This window comes from Macaca mulatta, chromosome 3 (assembly GCF_049350105.2).
Source record: "Macaca mulatta isolate MMU2019108-1 chromosome 3, T2T-MMU8v2.0, whole genome shotgun sequence".
NCBI classification, from domain to species: Eukaryota; Metazoa; Chordata; class Mammalia; order Primates; family Cercopithecidae; genus Macaca; species Macaca mulatta.
The window spans coordinates 8,322,020-8,337,957 of NC_133408.1; the positions used below are offsets into that span (position 1 = coordinate 8,322,020).

General features: G+C 43.9%; 1 pseudogene; it reads right to left on the bottom strand.

Annotated features, from left to right (window-relative positions):
* Window positions 1-15,133: 15,133 nt before the first annotated feature.
* On the bottom strand, window positions 15,134-15,732 carry LOC144340046 (large ribosomal subunit protein uL23-like; annotated as a pseudogene).
* Between the last annotated feature and the right edge of the window lie 206 nt (window positions 15,733-15,938).

Consider the following 15,938-nt stretch of genomic DNA (forward strand, 5'->3'; position numbering starts at 1 on the left):
ATTGCCTTCAGGGGCTGGGCTGACAAACCACAAGCAAGGCTTACTGCTTTTACAGATCTGTTAAGTTACCCTCAGGAGGTTAGGATCAGAAGCCAGCCTGACCTCTTCTATTCTTAGGTCCACAGCAAATTGATCTTCTCCTCTTCCCTACTATCTAAAAATACGTACTATCTAAAAAACTGTTAACACGCTGAATTGTGCCCTCTACAAAAAATTTGTATGTTGAAGTCTTGACCCCCCTAGTAGCTCAAACTGTAACAATATTTGGAGATATGTCTATAAAAGGGTGATTAAATTCAAATGAGGGCATTGGGGTAGGCCCTCACCCAGTATGACTGGGGTCCTTGTAAGAAGAAGAAGAGACACAGAGGGATGATCATGGAAACAACCAGCAAGGCTGTGGCCATCTGCCAGCCAAGGCATGAGTCCATTCTCACACTGCTGTAAAGAATTAGCTGAGACTGGGTAATTTATGAAGAAAAGAGGTTTGATTGACTCACAGTTCCACAGGCTGTATAGGAAGCATGACTGGGAGGCCTCAGGAAACGTACAATCCTGGCAGAAGGTGAAGGGGAAGCAAGCGTGTCTTACCATGGTGGAGCAGGAGAGAGAGAGAATGGGGAGGTGCCACACACTTTTAAATAATCAGATCTCATGAGAACACACTCACTATCATGAGACCAGCAAGGGGGAAATCTGGCCCCGTGATCCAGTTATCTCCCACCAGGACCCCCCACCTCAACATGTGGGGACTACAATTGGAGATGAGATTTGGGTGGGGACACAGAGCCAAACCATATCAATATCACTATCAGCATTGTGGACAAAACCACTCAACAAGTCTCCAGGAAGTTCCAGACTTTCCCACATCTTTCTGCCTTCTTCTGAGCCCTCGACACTGTTCCACCCTCTGCCCGTTACCCAGTTCCAAAGTTGCTTCCACATTTTCAGGTATCTTTATAGCAGTACCCCACTCTCCTGGTACCAATTTTTTTTTTGGTATTAGTCCATTCTCACACTGCTATAAAGAACTAGCTGAGACTGGGTAATTTATGAAGAAAAGAGGTTTAATTGACTCACAGCCCCACAGGCTGTACAGGAAGCATGACTGGGAGGCCTCCGGAAACTTACAATCATGGTGGAGGGTGAAGGGGAAGCAAGCACGCTTACCACGGCAGAGCAGGAGAGAGAGACAGAATGGGGAGGTGCCACACACTTTTAAATGATCAACTATTGGGAGAACTCACTCACTATTATGAGACCAGCAAGGGGGAAGTCTGTCCCCATGATCCAATCACCTCCCACCGGGCCCCTTCTCCAATTCAACATGAGATTTAGGCAGGGACACAAATCCAAACCATATCATAAGGACAGAGGCCTCAGAGGACACCAGTCCTTCTAGCACCTTGATCTTCCCACCTGACCCAGTCATTCTCTGTCACACTGGCCCACTTTATCTTTCATTATAATCACCTCCTTGAATTCATTCTTTGTTTGCTTGTTTGTTGTCAGTCCCGCCCCTTACCCCAGGACAAAGGTTCACGAAAGTGGACACCCAGTCTGTGCCACTCGTCCTCAAGGCATTACTACCTGGAACAGTGACTGTGCCACTGCCTGGAATGATGCCTATACATGCTCAGTGCACAAGACATGCTGACTGCATCAATGACTCTTTGCTAAATGCAAAGAGAAGAGCCTTCTGCTTCATAGCTGGTAACCAGTTGTTTTTAAAGAAAGTCAAATCTTGCCATTGCTGTAGTCCCTGAGAAGCAGATCCTGCCCTGGGCCAGCCCAGGAAGGCCGCACAGGCCATGGCTCTGATGAAGGATGCCATGCAGTCAGACTGTCCCCAAACTCTTCATCAATGAGCAAGTTTCTGTTTTTCTGCAGCTCCAAGCTGCAGTCCTCATGATAGCCAGCTGCAGAGCAGATGGCGGAGGCTGGAGCATCAAAGCACTGAGCGGGTAGGGTTCGACTCATGGAAGTGTGTTTGTGTGTGTGTGTGTGTGTGTGTGTGGGGTGGGCATGTGACATATGGAACAATGAAGAGAGAAACAAAAACATAGTTTAGGCACAATTACCTAATAAATCAGCTGTAACTTGGGTTGATGTCCAATCAGGGCTGTTTGCTTTATAAAAGTGTAAAAACAAATATTTGTCTTAACTCCATAATCCCGGCTAGGCATTGGCATCTCGTATGGAGGTCATTCTGGATACTACCCGTGTGATCTGGCAGCTCTTGATCTGCTTAATTTAATTAACATTGGGCTGTGCTTGCTTGGGATGAGTCAGATGCTTGCAGTGAACCATGTGGTCTCTGAGACTGAGCTGTGCAGTACAGTAGCCATTGGTCATATGTGGCAATTATACTCAAATTACTTAGAATGAAAAGAAAATGTTAGTTCCTCCAGGCTCTTGCCATATTAATAGTACAAGTGCTTAGTAGCCCCACATGGCTTATTGGACAGTGAAGATACAGAACATTTCCAGGATTTCAGAAAGTTCTATTCGTTTTGGGACAGACAGCAGGCAAGGCTGGCAGAAATCCCTTCAGGCGTGTGGAACAGGTTGAGAGGGGAGTGGCCTGGGCTTGGAAAGATTCTGTAAGAGATGTCCTCACTCTCAGAAATGCTGTTGGTTGTGTGCTCACTTTGTCATCAGCAAGTTGGGAAAAGCTCTGCTTTAATTGAGTTTCTACTATGGGCCAAGCTCTAGGCATTTTAGATACATTTAATACTCATAACAATTCTCCAAGCTAAGTATTACCTCCTTTTCATGATTGAGACAACTGCAGATCAGGGAACTAATGTATCCATCACCAGCTAGTGAGTAATTGAGTCAGGATGTCAACTTGGATTTAGACAGTCCCGAGTCTTCCTGCCTTCCCGTGTCCCCAGGCTCTGGCAGAAAACCGAGAATGATGAGGATCCCTCTCTAGGCATTCCTGCCCTCCATCCCAAGAGATGTGTGAATCTCCTCCTACCTGGTTGGAAACCCGGAGGCTCTGAGGGGTCCATGCTGCTTTCCTGAGGGTTCTGGGTGTGAAACGTGGGCATTTTCCTGTATCTCCAGGCAGGTAGAAACAGACAAAGTCACCTATAGCATAATAGTACACAGCCACGTTTCAAGTAGAAAACCTTGAGCCAGCTCATCCAGCCCTGTGGTATTGCAGTTCCTCTAGATGAAGGGCTGTGCCCCGCCACCTGGGGCCACCTGCTGTGTCATTTTGGCTCACAAATATTATGGGGTTCTGCAGCTGGTGGCCACAGGCTGTGGTGACACCTGACCGTGGGTATGCATGGGAGACTTTGATGCCAGTGACTTGCAAGTAGTACTCAAATCCTGTTTTTTTTTTTTTTTTTTTTGACCTCAGTTTTCCTACTCATAAAATGGGAATAGAAGTAGGTCACGCAGTGGCCTGATTTGCAGATTATATGTGAAGTCATTCTACATTTCAGTCAGTTTGTAAATTCTTTGCTAGAACTTTTATGGTATGTATGTCTCTTTAAGAAGACTTAATAAATAGGGATTTAAATTCTAATGTTACTAGAAACGTCTATGATTGATTTCTGGTGCTTTTCTGAGATTTGGGTACTTAATTACCATATGTTCCTGTCATGCGGATCCAGATCATCTTAATTAGGCACAGCCAGAAGAGCAGTAAGCACCAGACCCTTCAGGGGACCCCAGCAGAGAGATTTTAGGATTTAGAGACCGGAGGCCTTAGGTACAAAACAGATTCTGCTCTTTCACAAAGCACAAAACCTTTTAGCCATCTTGCAGAGGAGAATGTGGCTTGAGGCAGGAATCTCCAGAGTGTCCCACCCTCCCCAAGTCCCACTTACAGAAAAGAGCACAGATCATAAATAATATGGCTTGGATGGGTGTGGTGGCTCATGCCTGTAATCTCAGCACTTTGAGAGGCTGAGATGGGTGGATCACTTGAGGTCAGGAGTTCGAGACCAGCATGGGCAACATGGCAAAACCCCGTCTCTACTAAAAACACAAAAATTAGTCGAGTGTGGTGCCTGTAATCCCAGCTACTCGGGAGGTTGAGGCAGGAGAATAGCTTGAACCTGGGAAGCGGAGGTTGCAGTGAGCCGAGATCATGCCATTGCACTCCAGCCTGGGTGACAAGAGTGAAAAAATAAATAAATAAAAATAAATAATCTGTCTCAAAAATAAATAAACCCATATTGAATTGGATAAATGTTTGCTGAATATTAGGATTAAGACCCTGTGGGGACAGTGCCAATGATTACACATCCTAAACAGCACAAAAATGACCAACGCGAACTTCTTTTTTTTTTTTTTTTGAGATGGAGTCTTGCTCTGTTGCCCAGGCTGGAGTGCAGTGGTGCGATCTCGGCTCACTGTAAGCTCTGCCTCCTGGGTTCACACCATTCTTCTGCCTCAGCCTCCCAAGTAGCTGGAACTACAGGCGCCCACCACCATGCCTGGCTAATTTTTTGTATTTTTAGTAGAGATGGGGTTTCTCCGTGTTAGCCAGGATGGTCTCGATCTCCTGACCTTGTAATCTGCCTGCTTCGGCCTCCCAAGTGCTGGGATTACAGGCATGAACCACCGCACCTGGCCCAAACTTCTCTTTACAGATAGTCCTAAAACGTCACTGGAAATATTTTGAACAGCAGTCTTTTGTTACTGCAAAAATCCAGCAAGTCAATTATATGGACAGGGAGGGATTTACACTTTAACTCCCTTGCACATTTGCCGTTCACTTATTCGTGGGGAACAGTGAAAAAGCTGGGATGGAAGTCAGGCTTTCTTCACCACATCAGTGGCCCACATTTTCCCAAGTCCTGCTGTGAACTCCATCATGAATAGTTGAGGCCAATTTTCTTAAGTCACATTTCCCTTTACTTAGAATTGGTATTGTATACGCATGTTTCCTTCAGGAACGCAAGTGTGAAAGGGCTGCAAAATGTAGAAGTCGTTTATTACTGCAGAATGTCCCATCAAGCAGCTGTACTTAACTCAGGAAAGCGTTAAGTGAAGATCGGACACAAGGGGGCAGTATTGCTCAACAAAGGTTCTTCGCTGCTGCTCGTGAAGTTGGAGTTTTTAACCTGCCCTCTTCTAAATATATAAATTTATAAATAATGCTCTTTGCTCCTTTTTCTACAAAGACCCTTAAGCAATTAAAAACATATCAAAGAAATCAGTGTGCATGAGCTTTTTAGTGTGTCTGTTGATTGTTTTTTAAGTAAATATTTTTAAGGATTTTTTTTTTCCCTCCCAGTTTTTATGAGACTGGCTGGTTATTAGCAAAGATAAAAAACTGCTCCTTTTCCTGGAAGAGGCTGTTCTTTATCAGCAATGCTGGGACATTCAGCCCTGGAGATATTAATATTCCTAAGATTCAGGAGGTTCTGTTCTCCGAGGAGAAACTGATCTGTGGGGAACCTATTGAATCAGGATCTCAAAATTGCCACCCGTTTCTTCTGGGTGGAAATTGTCACCACTTAACGGGGCCACTGAGTGGTCTCAGATCACGCTGCCAGTTTTTTTGTGTCCACACTGGTGTGCTCCACATTTAGGCCTCAGTGTTCTTGGCCCTGCCTCATCCTCCCCATGTTGCTCTGAGCCAGCCCCCTGTTGTGTTGTTGCGTTTATTAAAACCACAAGCGCGTGGATTTCTCCATTTTTTAAATGTTTCTTATTAGAAGTTGTTGGAATGCTGAGTATTTTCCTGCTTCCACTGAGCTGTGTCTGCTGTGGGCCTCCCTTCAACAAGGCTTTCCTTCTTGTGTTCATGGCCGGACCCCCTGGTGTGGCCTCATTTCCAGATTCCCGCTCTCTCTCCCTCCCCAGAAATGGTTTCCATATGTGACCCCACGCACTCTGGCCAGGCCCCTTTGGAGGGGCTGACCTCCCACCTCTCTTCTCTGCAATCATCAATTCACACCTCCTGGGCCTCCTTCCAGGCTGCAGAGCTGAGAGCTAAGAGCCCTCTCCAGGCAGCTTTTATCTGCAGCCTCTGCTGACTCAGGAGTGTGGGAGGTGATGGCCTCAGGGTTCTGTCTGGTGCTGTCCGTCTGATCTGCTGCGAGCTGTCTTCTTCCAGCCGAGGCCATGAGAGTTTCTGTGGATAGCTGGGAGCTAGATTCTAGGAGACTGGATGCTATCACAAAGAAAAGACCATTTGAGGCTGGGCGCTGTGGCTGAAGCCTGTAATCCCAGCACTTTGGAAGGCCAAGGAGTGTGGATCACTTGAGGTCAGGAGTTTGAGACCAGCCTGGGCAACACAGTGAGACCCCTTCTCTAAAAAGAAAAAGAAAAATGAAGAAAAAGAAACACTAAGGGGATTCCTATGTGGTGCCAGGTCCAGTGTGAAGCCCTAAGGCCCCACAGAGGGATGTGAGCAGCCTCTGCCTGCCCTCCAGGGCTGACCGTCACATAACTGACCTCGTTATGACTCAGTGAGCCAGGCCTGGCAGATGCCAGTGGCAGATGACTGATCCATCCTGCAGAGTTCAGGTTTCAGCTGAGAATTGAGCCCAGGGTCTCTTGGACTCATTGCACACACAGGACCTGAGTGGGGGCCATCCAGCCTGGGGCCAGCTGACTTCCAGGTCCATCAAACCCAAGTCCGTCCCAGGGCCACGAAGGCAATGTGGGGTGCACCAGAGGCAGTGGCATGCTCGTGGACTCAGGTGGTTTGTTTTCCAGATTTTCAACTTGGGAAGGAATTGGGATGTGTTCTGTGAGTTCACAATGGGCTGGAAGAGAAGTGGCAGGAAGGCACATGGTATCTGTTGGAAGTGCACGTGGTTGCAAGTACTGAAGAGGCAGAAACAAATAACATGAATAGTCATATATATAGGCATATATATTTTAAATTAATAGACTTTACTTTTTAGAGAAGATTTAGGTTCACAGCAAAATGGAGTGGAAGGTAGAGGTGTCCCAGCCCCTACACATGCACAGCCTCCGCCATTATCAACATCCTCCACCAGAGGGTACATTTGTTACAACGGATGAACCTGCATTGACGCATCACCATCACCCAGAGCCCAGAGTTTACACAGGGCTCACTCTTGGGGTTGTATGTTCTGTGGGCTTGGACAAATGTGTAATGACATGGATCCACCATTGTAGCATCATACGAAACAGTTTCACTGCCCTAAAAATCCTCTGTGCTCCCCGTTTATCCGTTCCTCCCCTTCACCCCTGACAACCACTGACTTTTCACTGTCTCCATAGTTTTGCCTTTTCCTGAATGTCACATGGTTGGACTTACACAGTGTGTAGCTTTTTCAGACTGGCCTCTTTCACTTAGCAGTGTGCATTTAAGGTTCCTCTACACCTCTTCGTGGCTCGACAGCTCATTTCTTTTCTAGCACTGAATAATTGAATAGTCATATTTGTCCAGAAGTCTGGAGTGGACAGTCCTGGGATGCTGCAGGGGCTCAACGAGGTTATCAAGGACCTGGTCCCACTGCTCTTTCCGTTCCACGCTCTCCATCGGGTCGCCTGATCCCCTCATAGCTGCAGAGGCAGCTGCACCTCCAGGAACCGAGACCTCCAAGACTGAGGCTGGAGGAAGGGGAAAGGTAGGGGAAAGGTGATGCCAGCCCAGGCTGACCCCTGTTGATGCAAAAGCAAGAGGTTTCCTAGAAGGCCCCTGCAGAGAGCGTCCACTTACATCTCACTAGCCAGACCTGGGTCATGTGGCCACCTCTGGACAGCACAGGGAAAACAAATGGCCACATCTGGTCTAGACCAATCATGGCTCACCACAATGCGGGGTAGGGGCGTCCTCTCCACTGCCTCGGAACACACTGGGGCTCTGTTAGTACAGAAGTGTGCGCGTGTACACGTGTGTATATGCGTATGTGAGTGTGTATGTGTGCGCGTGCGTGTATATGTGTGTGTGTGCGTGTGCGCGCATGTGTGTGTGCGCGCACGCGTGTGTGTGTGCGTGTGTGTGTGTTAGTGTGTATGTGTGTTAAGGGAGGAGACCACCCCTCATATTGTCTTATGCCCAATTTCGGCCTCCAAAGAAAGAAGAAGTAAAAACTAAAAGGCAGAAATGAAATCCACAAGCAGACAGCCCGGTGCCACACCCTGGGCCTGGTAGTTAAAGATCAACCCCTGACCTAATGGGTTCTGTTATCTATAGATTACAGACGTTGTATAGAAAAGCACTGTGAAAATCCCTGTCCTGTGCTGCTTCATTCTAATTACCGGTGCATGCAGCCCCCAGTCACGTACCCCTGCTTGCTCAATCGATCACGACCCTCTCACGATCATGACCCGCTCACATGGACCCCCTTAGAGTTGTGAGCCTTTAAAAGGGACAGGAATTGCTCACCTGGGGAGCTCGGTTGTTGGAGACGTGAGTCTTGCCGAAGCTCCCGGCCGAATAAAGCCCTTCCTTAACTCTGAGGGTTTTTGTCTGCGGCTTGTCCTGCTACAGTGTGAGTGTGTTAGTGAATGTGCATGCATGTGTTAGTGTGTATGTGAATGTGTTAGGTGCATGTGGGTTACTGAGTGTGCATGTGTGTACACGTGTGTGTTAGTGAATGTGTACATGTGTGTTAGTGTATACATGTGTTAGGTGTGCGTGTGTGAATGTGTACATGTGAGCGTGTACGTGTGTTAGTGTACATGTTTGTATGTGAATGTATACGTGAGTCTGTGTGTGTTAGTGTGTACATATGTTAGTGCATGTTTGTATGTGTTAGTGAATGTATACATGTTTGTGTTAGTGAGTTTGTGTGTGTGACTGTGTGTGGGTGTGTGTGTATATGTGTACATGTGGGAGTGTCTGCGAGTGTGTACGTGTGTGTGCACGCTAGTGTGTGTTAATATGTGTGTATTGAACCAGTGCTGAGAAGTAATGGAAGGTGTCTGTCAGCCACAAAGTGCAATGCAAAGACCATTTTCACGGCGAGAAACTGAAGGAGCTGGTCAGGAAAGCGGAGCCCCCTTAGCGGAGGTGGGCGCTGTTACGCTGATGTAGAGGAGATTCAGGGGTCAGCCTGTGGGAGATAGGCCCTGCGAGAGTAATTATCACATGAATGGTACAGGTAAAGTTTGGAGAGGGAAGGAATCGCTGTTAGTTCAGAGAACTAACGGTGTTGGAGATATTGGACCTGGGCATTGGAGAATGGATAAAACTGTTTAAAAAGTAGCTGTTTTATTGTATGAGTGAGAGATACTGCTCCTTGTCCTTTAATCTTTATTTGTTCCTTCTCTGTAGTTAACAGCAGCCACAGTTTTCGGCAACATAAGGGCTGCCTTTTCCATCTTCCCGTGCGGCTAGGAATGGCCCTGGGGAGGGAAGGAAAGCATTCAGGCACCTTTTGGATTGTGGCCCCCAGGTGAACAGGCCCCTTCCCTTTTCCCCTCCTATCTGCAGGCCTGCAGCCCAGGTGGCAGGACAGAGAGATAGGAGGAAACTGGACCTGTGCAGCTCTGCAAGAGAAAATAAAAGGTTTTCTTGTTTAAATCAGTATTATTTTGGATGTGTCTTTGTTAATATGAGCCTGTATTATAATTAAAGTCATAAGCTTGTAGTGTCTCCTGAGAGCTGCTTTAATCATACTTATCTAAATCAAAGCTTACCTCGCCTTGCAGTGTTAAGGAGCAATTTACAGTTTCCTTTTTAAGAAGGCCTTTCCTGCACTGTGATCGGTTGATGGTCACTTTTGTCTTGGGTCTGAATCTTCCAGTTGCCCTCCAGCCTTGTGGACAGGCGCGGTGGGTATTACTTGGAAATGCCAACTGGTGCTTCCCTTTTTGTCCTGTAACCCTTCACTTGGGTAGGGTTTGGTTGTCTCAGGGAAGATGGGACAGCTGAAAGAGAATCAACTGGGGTCAGGTCTAGGCTTTCCATTTTCAGGGTGGTCAGAAGGAACAGCTGTGTACAGACACTGGGTGGGGAGGCAGATGTGAGGGACATGCAGAGACAGTTCAGCCCTGTGGGGGCCTTGAATGGGGAGTGGGGGTGCCACGCCAGGATTGATAGCCATGAGGTCCCCTCAGAGGGGCAGGCATGGATATCAACCCCCTCGGTCCACCTCAGCCCCTCCCCAAGGTAAGGGCGAGACAAGTCCCGTAAACTTCAGCTGCAGCTCGGCCAGTGGACTGAGCTTTGGCCTCTGCCATTGATGGGGTGAGGGGTCATGGTGGAAATTAAGCCATGCTATGGAGGAATGCACAGAGCTGAATTTCTCACACACCTGCATTCACTGACAGAGACTGGTGTCTGCTACACAGATACTTACGGAGATCTGTTATGAAGGGCCTGGCAAAACACTGGGTATTGCAGATTCAAAAAATGTGGCCAATACAGGGATGCATGAGTCGGCCCCTCCCTTCTATCTGTTTTCTCTCTAGTCCAGTCACAAGGGCTCTAGGTGACCACACTGAAAGGTCTTGATGCTACTTGGTCATCTGAAGACCATTGGAATATTATCAGAAATGTAGAATCTGTAGAACTAAAATATGAGTTGCCTTTCCTGGTGGCAGTTTTGAAAGGGCATTTGTTTGTTTGTTTGTTTTGCCAGCAGCTACCCACTTTGCACAGAGTTCTTGGCCCAGAGGGCACACTGAATATTTGCTGATGGAAAAGAAGAAACTCTGTGTTTCTTTGGGATTTCCCAATAATTTAGCCTTTGTTTGAGAGGCAGGTGATTGTAAGTAAATGGATCCTATTGGCACAATCATCGTTTTCTATTTGGAAGGAAACAGACAGCACCAGAGTGACCTCTGAGGGCAAACACCTGAGACCACAAAAATGTGTCCCCTGTAGAAGAAAGGTCAAAGAGAGCTGGAAAGAACTGTATCATTGACTATACATGAATAATGCTGATTTTGCATAAAAAAGCTTTCCATGAAATTTTATTGCTTATCTTAGAGCCATACTAAGAATTGTAAACTAAAGGGTGAAAATAATTTGCTGAAATCCCACTTCTTTTCCTTAAAAAGTCACTGATGAGCAAAACTGTGAACAAATAGCTTTCAAGCAAGTCAGCAGCAAAATAGTTTCTACAAACAAATTATCCTGGTAGTGAAGAAAATGTTCTGAAAAATGGGATGCTTGGCCATAATAATATGACTTATTTTAGGAGCCAACATGGATGGAATTTCACATAATCTTAGGGGAGGTCTTTCATGAAATGCCATAAATCATAACAAAATCCAGAAGCAGTAAAGGAAAATATTGATAAATTTGACTTCACACAAACTAAAAGCTTTTATAAGTCAAGAATTCCATAAGCAAATTTAAAATACCAACCACAAAATAACCATCAAATTAAAGTATAAACCCAATTTTCAACCTAGCACTTTTCTGAGCATTTTCCTTTGCTAAGAAAAATATTTGCAACACATTATGGTGGAAGCTGACAGCTAGATATCCACTGAAATCTATTTTCCTTCTTTAATTGTCATGGGATTCTAAGGAGGCCTACACAGCACTCTTGGGTGGCCCCCACAATCCCTAGTAGCTGGTGTTCATGTGCTTGTGTAGCCTCCTCCCCTTGAGTATGGGTAGGACATGTGACTTCTAATCAATAGTGCATGGAAAAGGTATCAGGATTGACATGATTATGTGTATGTAATTATATATATAGCATTGTCATATCCATTTTGCTGGATTTTCTCTCTCCCCATTGGCCTTGAAGAAACCCTACATGGCAAGGAACTGAGGGCTTCTAAGAGCTGAGGATACCAGGGCAAGGCTGATGGATAACAAGGCAAGACATTGAAGCCTCCAGTCCAACTGAGTTCTGCCAACCTGCCTGGACTTGAAAGTGTGTCCTTCCACAGTCAAACCTCAGATGAGACTACAGCCCAGCCAGTGCCTTGACTACCACCTTGCAAAGGACCCAGCTGAGCCAAACCAAACTCCTGACTCACAGATTCTGTGAGATAAGAAATGTTTAGTTTTAAGCCCTAAGTTATTAGTGGTAATATTGTTAGGCAGAATAGAGTAGATAGTTAATACACAGCCTAACTATACTGCATCTTTCAGCTGTCCTGGCAGTTAGATGTGGCCATATGACTAAATTCTAACCCATAGGATATGAACAGAGCAATGTGGGTCACTTCTGGGCTGGGAGTTTGAAAGAGTTGGCATGACTCTTGCCCATGTTCTTCCCCCTTCTCCATGGCTAGAACACAGGTGTGCCTGTACCCCAGTGTTGACATTGCAGAAGAGAACAACATCTTGAGTCACGGTGGAAAAATAAGATGGAAGGAACCTGAGTACCTGAATGTGATTTTAGTGTATCGTATGAGTGGCCATGTGTAGTAGAATGAGACATTCACCTCAGACTGTCATAGGTGAGATATACAACCATTTATTAAATTTAAGACACTGAATTTTGTTGGCTCTTTTTGTTATAACAGCTAGCCTAATAATTTCCATAAGAAATAAAACATACAATTCAAGAAGAAAAAGCAACAAAATAATAAAAACTGGGCAAAAGACAAAGATACTTCACAAGAAAATAAATATAAAAAGATGGAAAGTTGTTCCATCTTATTCTCCTCCCATCTCCTGGCTCCTAGAACATAAACCATATTATTCTTAAGAAAAGTAATATCTCTTTTCTCTGAGACATACTTTTTACCTATCTAAATGGCAATGTTAAAATGTTGATGGTTCCCCATGATGACATTGGTGTAAGGAAACTTTCCTTCTAACATACAATTCTGTTGGTAGAAATCTAATTATGTGTCACTTTTCCAGAAGACACACACACACACATACAAAACAAGCAGAGTACTAGAATATATTTGGGATATATAGTAATGTCTATAGTCTGCCTACTCATGGAAATAAAAATATATAAGTATATATTTCTGAGTATATGCATAACCATTTTTTTCTGGAAGGAAATTGCAAGGAATTGTTAACCAGTGGGTAGAATGACTGGGGCTCAGGTGAAAATGTCTTCATTTTTCATTTAACGTCTCTCTTGACTGCTTAAATTTTATTACAATTAATTTTTATTTAAAACACACAAGTGCATTATCTGGTGGTGGTTTGGATGATTCTACCTTTTCAGCCAGAGATTTTACTGCAAATAATTTATGCCAAGAATTTTACTGCTAAGAATTTATGTGTGTGTGTGTATACATGCAAACACACATCTGTACATAAAAAAAAATGTATGCTCTACCATTTCCACAAAATCAACACAGTAGAAAGGAATTTAGGGCTTTAGCAGGGGACAGGTTGGAAAGGGATGGTACCTCTATATGATGGAATATGACTGAGCCATGAAAGAAATGAGGCAATTCTGTATGCACCCACATGGACAAATCAACAAGACAATAGGGAAAGAATGGTTTTTCAACAAATGGTGCTGGGAAAACTGGATCTCCACAAACGCAAGAATGGAGTTGGACCTTTTCTAACACCATATACAAAAACTAACTCAAATTGGATCAAAGACCTAAATGTAAAAGCTAAAAACTATAAAAGTCTTAGAAGAAAACAGGACAAAAGCTTCATGACATTGGATTTGGTGAGGATTTCTTGGATATGGCACAAAAGGCAAGAAAAACAAAAGAAGAAAATAGGCAAATTGGACTCAATGAGGGTGAGAAACTTTTGTGCTTCAAAAAGACACTTTCAGTAGAGCAGAAAGGTGACCCATAGAATGAGAGAAAATTTTTGCAAATCATGTATCTGAGACAGGATTAATATCCAGTATATATAGAGGACTAAAAATCAACAAAAAGACAGACAACCCAGTTGAAAAAGGGGCAAAGGACTTGAATAGACATTTCTCTAAAGAAGATGTACAAATGGCCAGTAAGCACATGAAAAGATGTTCAACATCATTAATCACTAAGGAAATGCAAATCAAAACTATAATGAGATACCACCTCACACCCGTTAGGATGCCTCCTATAACAAAAACAGAAAATAACCAGTGTTGGTGAGGATGTGGAAAAATTGAAACTCTTGTGCATGGTTGATGGGAATGTAACTTGTTGGAGCTGCTGTGCCAAACAGTATGGCACTTTCTCAAAAAATTAGACATACAATTACCATATAATCAAGCAATTCCACTTCTAGATATAGATCCAAAAGAATTGGAAGCAGGGTCTTGAGATATTTGTACACCACATTTACAGCATTATTCACAACATCCAAAAAGTGGAAGCAACCCAAGTGTCCATCAGGGATGAATGGATAAGCGAAGTGTGCTACATATAACAATGGAATATTATCCAACCTCAAAAAGGAACATTCTGACACACGCTCCAATATGAACAAACCTTGAGGACATTAGGCTGAATGAAATAAGCCAGTCCCCAAAAGACAAACACTATGATTCCGCTTATATGAGGTATCTAGAGTAGTCAAATTCGTAGAGACTAAAAGAATGATGGTTGCCAGGGGCTGGAGGGAGAGATATATGGGAAGTTGTTGTTTAATGGGTACAGAGTTTCAATTTTGCAAGATGAAAAAAGTTCCAGAGATGGATAATGGTGATGGCTGTAAAAAGACGTGAATGTACTGAATACTGCTGAACTATACACTTAAAAATAGTTAAGAGGGTACATTTTATTTTATGTGCATTTTACCACAAGAAAAAAGGAAGAAAAAGCAACCAGCAAAACAATGTGTATGTAACACAACTATAATTTATCAAAATATATATTTTTGGTTGTATGTGTAAAGAATTTCTGAAAGAACACACAAAAAACTGTTGACAGTAGGGTGATAGGGAAATCAGATGACAGGGAGACCTTTTTTATTGTATACCTTCTGATAGTGTTTGGAATTTTAGTTTATGATGTATGCATCTTTTTGAATTTAAAGCAAATTATTGATTACTTTTACTTTGATGTTGATTCCCTAAATTACTCTGGGGGCAACCAATGAGGATTGTACTGATTCCTTATGTTGGTTTCTGCTGAGATATTTTGAGTTGTTGGATTTTAGTTTCTTTTATCAAACTCTGTTTTCCAAAGGATAACACTTAATTCTTTAAGAAGAGAACAGTGAGACAAATTAAAAATTTAGTTGGATTGCATTTGAACAACTTGAATATATAAAACAGTAAAAGAGCCTTCAGCATTTCTTTTTTTTTTTTTTTTAATAGTGAAAAGACATACATAGAATTAGCCAGCTGGACTCAGTTTAGATGATCCCAATTTTTTTGGCAACACCCAAAGCATTGTAATCAGGAGCTAGTTGAACATATGCCTTCTTCTCTCCATCAGACCGAATCAGGGTGTTGACCTTGATCACGTCAATGTCATAGAGCTTCTTCACATTCTATCAGGGTGTTGACCTTGATCACGTCAGTGTCATAGAGCTTCTTCACAGCCTATCAGAGTGTTGACCTTGATCACGTCAGTGTCATAGAGCTTCTTCACAGCCTATCAGGGTGTTGACCTTGATCATGTCAGTGTCATAGAGCTTCTTCACAACCTGTTTGATCTGGGGGTTGTTGGCTTGAACATCCACCATGAACACAAGTGTGTTGTTGTCTCCTATCTTTTTCATGGCTGACCCAGTGGTCAGTGGAAACTTGATGACAGCATGGTGGTCAAGCTTGTTTCTCCTGGGGGTGCTCTTCCAAGGACACTGCCTCCGGAGTTGCAGTGTCTTGGGCCGCCAGAAAGTGCGGGACATGCGGATCATCTTTTTTTTGTGGCTGTGGACAACTTTCAAACTGCCTTCTTGGCCTTTAAAGCCTTCGCTTTGGGAACTTCCTTCTTCGCTTTCAGCACCATCTTGTGAAAAGGGTCAGCATTTCTTAAACAACAAATACGGCAACAATCTAGAAAGCATTTGGTAAAAAAATATATATATGTGTGTGTGTGTATATATATATATATATATGATCAGTAATTTGTAGGGACTGTGCTTCTGTGATGTCTAGTAGAATCTAGGCTCTATGAAGGAAATGTGCAATACATCTATGCTGGGTAGTGAGTAG